Here is a 13,462-nt window from a genome sequence, read left to right on the forward strand (position 1 = left end):
CTCACTCCGACGGAGGCCAGGGAGCGTTTGGTTACTGTGTCTATCCGATGGGAGATGGTAGCTCGGGATATCTTCAACCGGTTTGGATGGCGGTCATGTAATAGGATAGGCAATTAGTTTACCTATCTCTCTTTAGCCAGCCGGTTGTGCCGTCCTTTATTTGGCTAGTTTGTGTTTCTAGCCCATTTTGGCTCTGTGTGAGCTTTTTTTTCACTTTTTCCAGTTGGAGACTTTGAGACCTTGTTGGAACTTATTTATTTGGTTTAATAAGTTTGTCGTATGCATCGCTCTGATGCAGAGGCCGGGGAGATCCCCCTTTTCGAAAAAAAATGAAGCACCATTTCATGTGGTTTTGGAATAACTGGCCTAGAAATCATGCATATTTTTTGTTCCGTACGCATTGAACATTAGATTCTAGCTCGAAGATATATACAAGTAGTGCAGATTATTTCTTCTATTGGCTCAGTTTATGGTTTCAGATGGTCTTCTACTAGTGATATGATTCATATCAAACAACTCATTTATACAAGCTAGTTTCAGATGGTTTTCTCCTATTTATACAAGGTAGTTTTAGCATGACAAAATATGCAGGTAGTGATATGATTCATATCAAACTAGAAAGATAAGCTAGTTTTAATATGACAAAATATGCAGGCATTTTGTGCCTGACATTGACGCTAGCTAGTCCTCACTGTCAACTTTTGGCTTTGGCAAGTATTGCTTGCCCATTGGCTATGCACACTCATAGTTTTGTAGAATGTTGTTGGTTGCCACATCAGTAACTAGAACCTGACTTGTAGAGTTGATGTGTATTGTTTAGTTCCTGGCGTATCATTACCGGAATCGAATTGTTAGCCTAGTGCCAAATAAGAACGAAAAACACTTGGCAAAGGCTTCGCCGAGTGTTACACTCGGCATACACACTTCCAGCACAGGGCTCCTTGCTGAGTTTTTTTTGTCACGCATTTGCTGAGTGTCAAAAGCCAGTACACGGCATAAAAAAAAGACCAGACGGAACAGAGCGGACAGGCAGTGCTGTTGCCACTTGGCACAGATGATTTGCCAAGTTCATATGCTCGGCAATAGAGAAGGCTTTGTAACATGGTGAACAACAACAACAAAAATTGCCATCGGTGGGGCTGCCGCACCACACCACAGCTTCATGACCGCCGCATCGCCACCACATCCAAGCCGCCACGGCACGCCACCATGCCTTGCAACCACGTTCTTCACCATTGGGCTGTTGAGAAATACCCTTCCGTTCCGTGTACATCCCCAACACATGGAGCTCATACAGAGGCATGGGGCGACAAGGGATGCAGTCGGTGGTTCCGTTCGTGTGGTTTCTTCAACAATTGGTGTGTTTGTTTCCAATTGCCTGCATGTGTTGTTCTCGGGATAAATGAGAGATGGTCCCAGTTGTCAAAGATGCAGCTGCATTGGCTATGTCAGGTATCGCCACTTCCATTTGTTACAGAGTTTACTTCACTCGCTGGCACACCAACATGCTTTACGGGATGGTCTTCCAGACCAGGTTGCTGATTCTCTTCGATCATACAGTACATTTGTTGTTGCCAACTCTTCTTATTTTCAGAATACTGAGCAAAAGCAGATGAAGCTAACTACATGCAAATATTCAGAGTTCAGAAAAATAGAGGAAGTTCAGCTTATGTCATTGGAGATCAACAGAGTTTCTCAGCCTAGTGGGTCTGTTTGGAGCTGGATGTCAGTCTAGTTCTTCAAACGATCCATTCAAACAACCTGTATGTGAGTAAAATTCCATGTCCTTTTCGACTGACCCATCATTTCCTCATTTTGTATCAGGTGGACGAGGGAATTAACTCTGAAATAGTCCGGTCGGTGATCCAAGGGAAAAAAGGTAGCATCCGCCATTGACGCGAGGAGAGGGGCAGGCAGCGTCTCCGTCCGCCATTAACATGTTGTTCAGGAGCTTCAGTTGCATAGCAGAGAAGACTTGTTCGTCTCTTCAGTCCCAAGCAGCAAATCAAATAATGCGAGGAGAATGGGGAAACTTATTTTCTAGTATTAGTGTTTTCATCTGTAATAAGATGGCCGCATGCATCGTTCTGATGGAGAGGGCCGGGGGATATCATCCTTTTCAAAAAAAAACCATGAGTTGCCATTACCAAGCAGGGGTACAAACCTCCATCCTGAATTCCCATGTGCAATCCCCCAAATTATTATTTTTGTACCAAATGTAGTGTTTGGTGTAAAGTGCAACATTGTATTATATTATTTTCATTCTAAGATTAGTATGCACAATTAGCACGCATAATTTAGGACACACATAATCGGCAAGTGATGTCCTGATTACATTCATGGAACCATTGTCCAACAACATAAACATAAATGATGAACTGTCACAGGATAGCAGAAAGCCACCAAATCTGGATTCATGAGAAGCAAACTAATGTGCATTCAGAACAAACTTATGAGAAGCGCTTTATCGTCTTTAGGAGACGAGTCCCCATAGCCATAACGGCACATCCAGCACCTCAGAATCCACCATTATCGCATCAGAAATTGATAGCGCAATGTCCAAAGGCTAAAAAGGACAACCCAGCTGTCGAGGCAACAGAAGCTGCAGCTACTTAAAATGCCAACCTGATACCTGGAACACACCCCAGCCCTATCGACTTCTCTGACTGACGAAAGTGAAAACACCAAGCTCGAGACGAGGCAGTTGCAATCCACCCATCTATTTTTATATCGCAAAAAATTTACATACGAAAGTTCCGTCCAAAGCATGACCGTTCCGATCTCGCTGATTCGATCACTCATTCTTTGGAAAAGAAAATAACTGAAGATTTGAACCATTCTGGCTGGTGTGACTTTGGTGAAGTAGATTTGGCGCTGTAGATCGAGTATCACACAGTCTAGTGTGTATTATCCTTGTTAAAAAGAAAGAGAGGATATATAGCAGCTGCCATTAGCGTGAGGAGGCCGGCATCATCTCTGTCCGTCCCGTGGTCGGAAGGAGGAAGATTATTTGTCTGGCCCTGAGAGGAGTCAACCTGACGTCTGAAACGGCTCTGAAGCTACAACCAAATATTCAGAGCTCATAAAACAGAGGAAAAGAAAAGGAAGGGACTTGCAAATATTCAGAGTTTAGAAAGCAGAGGAGGCAGAGCTACAGGCAAACATAATTGCAGTCTGTATCAGTTGTGATTGTCCATCTTTGTCCACTGCCTTTTGCCTTGACCCTCGTTGATAACTGCAGGCTGGAGCATGGCGTTTACAATCCAGGGCCAGGCCCTGGGCTCAAGAGACAGAATGAATTGACCGGGTCCATCATCAAGGGGTCTCCAGTAGGTAAGCTTCACAACTCTATCATGTTCTGATTGTATATGTATATGTATACAAACTCCCACTCTTAACAGCCAGATGTTGAGAATTTGAAATAAAGTTTGTTCCGTGCGTACGTAATCCACCACGTTGAGACTCCACTTTCTGACAGCAACATGAAGAAAACTCTGGCCAGAGGCACCAGGCAACCTCCGCCACAGCCGCCGGCACAGGTGCCTCTCTGGCATCTTTTCTCTCTCGGCTCCTCTGCTCCCTGCGTCCCAGAACCACATGTGCTTACGCGAATCGGACGGCCACCAAAACTCAGGTGCGATTTTGTAAGCCCTTTTGTTTTTCATATGTGGTTGCTCAGGTCTAGAAAATCTCTCTCTTTCTCTCTTTTTCCTACGATTCTAGCAGGAATATATTTGCCATCTACATGCCGATGTCTCATTTATTAAGATGTGATTCCTGATAGTGATAGGTGCAAACAACTGTGCTTACTCATAAAATTGTGGTTCAAGTATACTACCTTTGTTCTACTCCCTCCGTTCCAAAATAGATGACCCAACTCTGTACTAACTTAGTACAAAATAGATGACCCAACTTTAGCCTACCAAAACTTCTTATATTTTACTCCCTCCGTTCCAAAATAAATGGTAAGGGATTGAGAAACATTTGTGTGTGTTTGTGTGTGTGTGTGTGTGTGTGTGTGTGTGTGGTGGGGAGCACATGATTAAAGGGGTACATAACAAAAATAAGGTGAAACTCACTAAGATGACCCCCACACCCATAATCAAACCTAGCGTTCAATCCTAGATTATCAAGGGTGAAACCACCTTCACTAACCATAAAAGCAATGCTCGGTTCATCATAACATACTATTTATTCTGCGAGTACGAGACCCCTGATCACCAAATAACTTTTCAGATACAAAGGAACTAATCAAGTAGAACCCATCACGTGCCGCCCGCAGTCCGTGCACACACATAAACGATTATTGCAGCGACCATCACTAGCACCGTTGTACTTGCACCACCAAGAACAAGTTCGGGAGTCACCAAAACAGACCTTGCTGGTATAGTCATGGCATGTGCTTTGAACCACGTCTGCAAACGAAAGAAAGTTGTTTTATTCTATTTAAATGTACAAAACTCTTATATGGAGAGAAGGTACCATTATCTTCTTATTACCACAAGACATGAGGAGCGCCCATATGAGGATGGATGCCACAACAACGACGGAAACCTTACGAGCCATACTTCTTAATCTGGTTGGTGGTCTATCATATGATGTGTATTGTATTTATATGGATGTTTTCTCACCTCCTTCCTCTCATAGTCATTTATCTCTTCCTATTCTAGTCTCGTCGCAGAAATTTTCTGATCTAGCATTAATTTCTAAAGATTTGAAAAATAATGAGGTGAACTATTGATGTGTTATTTGATTCTCCTTGCAAATCTGCCCCAACATTAATTTATAAATATTGGAAATAAATTTTCTGCTTTATAGTCAAGTAGTACATAATGTTCATTTATATATGGGGGCATTTACTAATCAAAATCAAATCATGGTAGTGGTGTGGATCATTTTGTTTCTCCTTCTTGCATGGAATGACTAACCTGTCATCGAGAAGGCACTGGGGCGATCGCAAGGATTAGAGTAAGTATCACATGTTGGATTTAGTTGGGTCTGGCCAATTAATGATGATAATAAATCCAAAATTTGCAGGTCAATTTGATTTGCTATGTGTTATGCAAGGGAATCAATTCCAAGAATTAATTAGCAGAAAGTGGAATGTTTAGAAACATATGTCCTTTTCCTAATACTGAATCACCCCGAGCATTGAAGTGTGGTTTCTATTGCATGGTTGATGACTTCTGAATTATCATCTGGTGAGTAGCAAATATACGGTACTAAATACAACACAATTATCTATTAAAAGAACAATATATGGTCAGAGTGAGTGGGAGATATTGTCTACCAATTTTTGACAAATTCATAGTTGCATTGCTTTAATGGAAGAGTGACATAGAGTACGATGGAGATATGTGCAAGCATATGGAGATAGGCACGATGAGGAAAATAGCCACCATGTTCTTTCACATATAATTATTTCCACCGTTTTGATTGGGACGATTTACAAATGAAACAAGGAGCCACAGGTGCTTATGCGAATCGCCGGACGGCCACCAAAACTCTGGTACGATTTAGTAAGTCCTTTTGTTCTGGAATTTTCCATTCAACTGTCTACTGATTTTCATTTTAGTGTAAGTCGAATTTTTTGTCCAATGATGATGTCAGACGTGTCTAGTTCACGATTTGCCTTTGCAGTTAGAAAAAAAAATTGCCCTGCCCACCCCCTGCCTGGACTTGGCAAATAAAACGGCCCGGACAAAAAGAAAGGGGCAAATACTAGCGGGTTTTAAAATAGAGACCCACTAACCTGAAAAAAAATTCTATGAGACCAGGTCTCACGGGTTAGCAGGTGAGACCCATCCTGATGAATGCCACGTGTTATCCATCAAGGTGGGTTTCATATAATTTTTTTCCCACTAACCTGGAGAAGAATCCACAACACATGCTTCTCTAGATGACATATCTGGCAAATTAAAACACCATGTTCACTAGAACTTAGACAAAAAATATGCCACCAAAAAAGTTACTCACGTCGGGAGTCGTAATCGCCGCACACCTCGTCACCCTGAACCGCCCCAATACATCTGATGTGGCACGGGAAATGGATTAACGCTTGCTCCTCGAATTCGTCGTCACCCCAATGACTCCGGAGAAGGGAACCCAGCTAGAAAACCTGGAGGCTCGCCGCATGGAGATAAATAACGAACACGTACGGGAATCAGTGTTGCACGCCATCCGCTCCTCGGGGATCAGCAAGTTGACACGTATGGTTGCCGATGGTAATGACTTAACGTACAGTTCATTGTCTGAATGAAACCTACTCCTACTAGAGTAAATTCAAGTCATGGATCTGCCGAATTGATCAGAGGCCGGCATCATGAAGAAAAGTATATCAGTACTACTATGATGGTAGCCCTGCAAGATTATCCACTCAAACTCTTATGTACAAATCGCAAATAACCATATAGGAGTATTTAACAAAGCACTGATGATAGCATACCATTTCTTGTCTGAACCAATTTCTGTCTGCAGGCTGCTATACCATATGCATACATGCATGCATACATGAATGCTTATTAGCTTTGGTTAACACAGAGCAATAATTATATCTTGAAATACATATATGGTGGTGAAACTACATCGGTATCAACACAGCAAACTGATCCCTGAAAGCAAAAATAAATTGATTTAACATAGCAGAGCCAACCACCTGGAAAACAAAGACATGATGTAAAAGAAAAAGACATTCTAAATCGCAACCGAGTTTCCGTGGCCATCGGATCCGCGCTGCGTCATGCGAGCACACCTTCCGCTGACACGTGGGCGTCTCTCTCGACTCTGGTGCAGAGGAGTCGATAGCGAAAGAGATGCCGGAGAAGCAGCGAGCGAAGGGTTTCGCAGCGGCTACAACCAAATATTCAGAGTTGAGAAAACAGAACAAAAGCAGAGGAAGCGACATGCAAATATTCAGAGTTGAGAAAACAGAGCAAAAGCAGAGGAAGCGACATGCAAATATTCAGAGTTGAGAAAACAGAGGAAAGCAAAGGAGTAGAGGAGGGAAAGGAGAGTTCAGAAAACAGAGCCAAAGCAGAGGTTGCGACATGCAGGCATTCAGAGTTCGTAAGCAGAGCAAAGCAGATGAACAGTCATCAGGTTTGCAACAGCAGGTGCAACAAAAGGATAAGATCGTGATAACAGCAGAGCTGTGCTGCCGCCAATAGAATTTGCAGGTGAACAGTCATCGGGTTTGCAATTCAATTCAACAGCATCATTGGAAGATGAAGTTTCATGTAATGTGGAAGCATCTGTATCCCAGTACGGCAGAATTACAGCAAAACAGCAGGTAGCAACTCAACAAGCCTTGAGATGTTTATTTATGCAGGCACTTCCTCTTGAACTCACTCATGTCTCCTCTTTTTATACTATCAGTGCGTGCCCCCAGGAACATAAGAAGAATTCAACACACCAGCTCGTCGTCATCAGCCACGTCTTGGATGTCTCTCAGATCGGTGATCTGTTGTCGACGAGGTAAGGTTACATTAATGTCTGAAGTTTGTCGTTCAATGAAGTACTTCACCTTGGGTGATGAACGTAGTGCAGAAAATAACCATAGATTTGGCAATGCTTTTCTATACTGTTGAAATGCACCCGTCGGTTTTGGTGGACCATTTGATATCTTCAGAATTTGAACAGCCTTGGGGGCAGGCCGGCTAAGACTGAACCTGTTCTTTTTCTCTTAACGATAGTCTGAAACTGTCAATTCAGAAGGAAACTTAAAGTTGCAGGTCACAATACATATCATCCTCATAACAATGCTAATGAACGGAGATTATTAGTGCCAGAAGGAGAGCAGTGGCTTATCCTTCGACCCGAGAATTTAGAAAAAAAATTGAAATGAGGCAAAAGATTTGCCATTTTCATTAATTAAGAAGAAAGAGAATTTCCTAGTTAATTGGCGGAAAATTGGGCTAAAACCGATACAACTCAACCCACATGACATGGGCACCACCGGCCAACCTGGCCACCGACATGGGACAGAAAGCTGCAAAGAAGAAAGACATTTGTCGAGCAGTCGCAAGCGTCATCGTCATCACTGGTTGCCCCGAACGAACGACTCCGACTTCACCATAGAGCTCCAACCTTAAAGCCAACCTGCAAACAGCTGTATAGAAGCCACAACGGCACATGCCACCGGAGGCATGTGCATACTGATTTGCGGATGGTTGCGTTGCATGTCTCATACGGCACGGCAATGTTGTACTAGCTTCCAGACATTTGATGGATACGTGGACCAAACCAGGCAGCAGAATGAGTGGTGTCGCTCTTCTTGGTTAACCCAGAGAACGGAGACTAAAAATTGTACTATGGACTTTGAAGCATCCAAGACTAAAATAATACTCCCTCTGTCTCATAATTTAAGACGTTTTACTAGTTTGTAAAAGCCGACCCTCAGTCAAGTGTATGATGCGGTTGAACAAGACTATGAATCATTCAAGATTAAAATAATTGTCTGTAAAAGACTTGCAGTCAGTCAGTGGATATATGCTGTGCGCCTATGCAGTGGAGAAGTAACCCAAATTTTCCATTTCCTCACCATACCAATACTAGTTTATATAGACAGGAAGCAATAATGTGCTAAAATCGTGTCACAGTTTATGTTGCTCATAGTTTATTGATTTCATAGACATGCTTACTAGTTTGTAATTTTACTTAGCATTTTGCTTTATTACGCAAAAATATAATGGAGTATCTAAAATTACGCAAGTGTGTTCATGAAATGGAATAATACAGTGACGATGTTTTTGGGCGCGCAACGACTGTGAAGTCGTGAACACAACCACGCCATCAACAATTTCACTAAATATCGAACACACCTTTGTGCATTCCCGTCTAGAGTCTAGACCGTATGAGAGTCTGCAGAACCTTCCATGCGTGCCTGACGAAGAGTATACATGCATGAGAGTTACGGCCAGCTCCAGCTAGCAGTCAAGTAATTCGTGTTGGAGCAATGTGCATACCGATCTGTGGATGGCTGTGTTGCACCTCTCACATGGCAATGCAATGCTGTACGTAGATTATTCAAACACTTTGATTTGCCAGCATAACCAAAACACCTGACAGAAACTAAAAGCTAGATTAATTTGCTGCAGGTATACACAACGCACTTACAGCTAGCGAGGTTAAAAACTGAGAAACGCCGAAAATTAGCGGTAAAACAGATTGGTGGCCATATCCGTGGCCAAAGCTGCCGGCCATATCCGTGGCATCGTCCCTCATCTAGTCGGAGGGGGAGGGGTCTCCCTCCTGCAATATGCGGATGATACCATAATAATGGTGGAGGGCACTGTTCAGGACATTGCCAACCTGAAGTTCCTCATCCTGTGCTTCCAACAGATGCCGCGGTTAACTATCAACTTCGATAAGAGCGAAGTGATGGTTCTTGGATATTCCCCGGACGAAGCACAAGCCATTGCGGATCGACTGAATTGTCGTTTGGGTTCTTTCCCCATGACCTATCTGGGGATCCCCATTAGTGATTCGCGCCTCACCGTGGCGGACCTTCGCCCCACGCTGACCCGGATGCAACATCGTGTTGTGCCCTGGAAAGGGCGCTGGTTGTCAAAGGCCGCTCGAGTGATCCTAATCAACTCCTCGCTTGCCACCTTCTTTGGTTCCTCATGAGCTTCTATAGCTTGCATGAGACGCTACATCAGGAAATCGCCAAGTACCAATCTAGATTCTTCTGGGCTGGTGAGGGTGATAAGCAGAAGTACCATATGGTGAGCTGGCCCGATATCTGCAAACCTAAGGACCAGGGCGGTCTTGGGATTTTGTCCTCCCGGCGCATGAACATGGCCCTCCTGACCCGTTGGCTCTAGCGCATTGCCAATGGCGATGGAGGCTGATGTCTACTACGCAACCTTCTTCTTGTAGACGTTGTTGGGCCTCCAAGTGCAGAGGTTTGTAGGACAGTAGCAAATTTCCCTCAAGTGGATGACCTAAGGTTTATCAATTCGTGGGAGGTGTAGGTTGAAGATGATCTCTCTCAAACAACCCTGCAACCAAATAACAAAGAGTCTCTTGTGTCCCCAACACACCCAATATAATGGTAAATTGTATAGGTGCACTAGTTCGGCGAAGAGATGGTGATACAAGTGCAATATGGATGGTAGATATAGGTTTTTGTAATCTAAAAATATAAAAACAGCAAGGTAACAAGTGGTAAAAGTGAGCGTAAACGGTATTGCAATGCTAGGAAACAAGGCCTAGGGTTCATACTTTCACTAGTGCAAATTCTCTCAACAATAATAACATAATTGGATCATATAACTATCCCTCAACATGCAACAAAGAGTCACTCCAAAGTCACTAATAGCGGAGAACAAACGAAGAGATTATGGTAGGGTACGAAACCACCTCAAAGTTATCCTTTCTGATCGATCTATTCAAGAGTCCATAGTAAAATAACACGAAGCTATTCTTTCCGTTTGATCTATCATAGAGTTCGTACTATAATAACACCTTAAGACACAAATCAACCAAAACCCTAATGTCACTTAGATACTCCAATGTCACCTCAAGTATCCGTGGGTATGATTATACGATATGCATCACACAATCTCAGATTCATCTATTCAACCAACACAAAGAACTTCAAAGAGTGCCCCAAAGTTTCTACCGGAGAGTCAAGATGAAAACGTGTGCCAACCCCTATGCATAAGTTCACATGGTCACGGAACCCGCAAGTTGATCACCAAAGCATACATCAAGTATATCACGTGAATATCCCATTGTCACCACAGATAAGCACATGCAAGACATACATCAAGTGTTCTCAAATCTTTAAAGACTCAATCCGATAAGATAACTTCAAAGGGAAAACTCAATCCATTACAAGAGAGTAGAGGGGGAGAAACATCATAAGATCCAACTATAATAGCAAAGCTCGCGATACATCAAGATCGTACCACCTCAAGAACACGAGAGAGAGAGAGAGATCAAACACATAGCTACTGGTACATACCCTCAGCCCCGAGGGTCAACTACTCCCTCCTCGTCATGGAGAGCGTCGGATGATGAAGATGGCCACCGGTGATGGATCCCCCCTTCGGCAGGGTGCCGGAACAGGGTCCCGATTGGTTTTTGGTGGCTATAGAGGCTTGCGGCGGTGGAACTCCCGATCTATTATGCTCCCCGATGTTTTTAGGGTATATGGATATATATAGGCGAAAGAAGTCGGTCAGGGGAGCCACGAGGCAGGGAGGCGCGCCTGCCCCCCGGGCGCGCTCCCCACCCTCATGGCTCCCCTGACCGACTTCTCCTCGACCCTGTTCTGGTTTGATCGGTGGCTCAGCGACCTCCCGCTGGCCGCGCGATTTCCGGTGCTCTTCGCCATCGCGGTGGACCCTCGGGTCTCGGTTGAGGCGGCCCTTATTGACTTAGGGCGCCTCGCCTTCCGCCGCCCCTTCGGACCGCCTGAAGTGGCCGCTTGGGATGCCCTCCTCCAGGACATCACCCTCCTCCCGATGGACGTTGCCGACACCCCGGACGACATCTCTTGGAGACTGGAGCCCTCCGGGTGCTTCTCCACCAAACCCCTCTATGCGGCCATCGCCCCCTCGACGGCCCCCGAGCCCTTTAGTTTGATTTGGGATATCCGCTTGCCCCTGAAAATTAGGATCTTCCTTTGGAAATGGATTCGCGGCCGCCTCCCGTCCGGGGTGGAGGTCCTTAAGCGTAATGGACCTGGAGATGGGATTTGCCCCCTGTGCAGCACGATGGAGGATGCTAACCACATCTTCTTCTCTTGCTCCACGACCCAGTTTCTATGGTCCTGTTTCCGCGAGACTATCGGTGGCCAGTGGTGCAACACCAACTTCCCTGACATGCTTGCGAAAATCCACGCCTCCCCTCCCCTCTACCGCCATATTAGATGGCTATGCGTTGGGGTCCTTGCATGGACGGTTTGGACTGTTCGCAATAAGCTTGTCATCCAGAAGGTGCCTCTTCGACGTGCTACTGACGCGATCTTTAAAATATGTGGCTACTTGCAGCTTTGGCGGCCGCTTAGCCGCCCCCAGGACCGGGACGCCATCAACACTCTCCTCGCCGACCTTCGATCGATGGCCTTCCGCTTGGCGCCTCCGCTTCCACCGCCTCCCCCGGAGCCCGACTAGATGCTCCTATGTGCCCCGTGTGTGCATGTTTTTTCTGGTTTTCAGGGCTTGTTGAGCTGTGCCCTCAGCATTAACCCTCTTGTGAGACTTTTGTGCGTGTGTGTGTTTGTGAACCTTGTTGGATGTTTGGCTTGGGCAGTTGCTTTATAATATAAAGCGGGGCGAAAGCCTTTTTCGGTAACATTACGGAGACGGTTTAACGGAAAATGGTCAAAACTGAGAAATGCCGAAAATTAGGGGTAAAACAGATTAGCAGGGCCGATCAAAGGGCAGTGTGCGTACTATATTATAAAGAAGGAACCGGGGTAAAGAGCCCGTCCACGTTAGTGTTACAGATTACATATATACCCACCAAACACTAAGCCCACCCTCCACCTTCCTCTCCTATGTCTAGCTACTCTCTGCAGCCCACCCTTCCACTTCTGCGAAGAACACATCCATGTCCCCTTTTAGTATGCCCGCCTGTTTCCATACGCGGCCCTCTCTGACGACGGCATGGATAACCCGATTCTTTGAAGGTGTGGCCCCGTCAAAGACGATAGAGTTGTGGTGCTTCCATAGTTGCCATAGGCCTAGGATGATGATTGCATGTGCATCCCTCCTGGCCTGTCCTCTTCCTCCCTTGTCTTGACACCATGCAGTGAGGTTGTCGTTCGCTGTGGGTATCCACTCTGGCTTGCCTAGGGGGCGGCAGATCGCGGTCCACACCTCCCGTGCAACAACACATTGTTAAAGGATGTGGTTAAACCCTCCTCTGCTTGGTTGCACAGTGGGCAATTGTCTTGGTGGTCGAGTCCTCTTCTTGCCAACTGATCGGACGTCAACATCTATTTTGAACTGCGAGCCATGTGAAGAAGCGACAAGGTGTTGGTGCCTTAGATTTCCAAGTGAATTCGGCTGTGGGGACGATCTGTCTGCCCCAGAACTTGGCGGCATAGGCTGTCCTGGTTGAGTAGCATCCAGTTGCTTCCCATGACCAGGTGATGTTGTCGCGCTGTGTTAGGTTAAGCTCCACTCTTTGGATCATATTCCACAGCTGCAAGTACTTGCGCAGTGATTCGACTGTTACCTCCGGGCTCACTTGAGCAACCCAATGGTCGTCCTACAAATGCTTGGGATACGGTGCATGTGCCTCTTATTCTCTTTCTGACTCGCTCATAGGTCAAAGGCGCAATCTCGGCAATCTGATACCCTTCAAGCCATCTATCCTCCCAAAAGAGTGATGCATTTCCATCACCTATGATCGAGTGAGCAGCTGCGTTGAAGATTTGCCTTGAAGCTTGCGGCACCACGATGTCAAATTCAGACCATGGTCTCGATGTGTCTGATCGTTGCAGCCA

This window comes from Triticum urartu, chromosome 7 (genome assembly GCF_003073215.2).
Source record: "Triticum urartu cultivar G1812 chromosome 7, Tu2.1, whole genome shotgun sequence".
Lineage (NCBI taxonomy): Eukaryota > Viridiplantae > Streptophyta > Magnoliopsida > Poales > Poaceae > Triticum > Triticum urartu.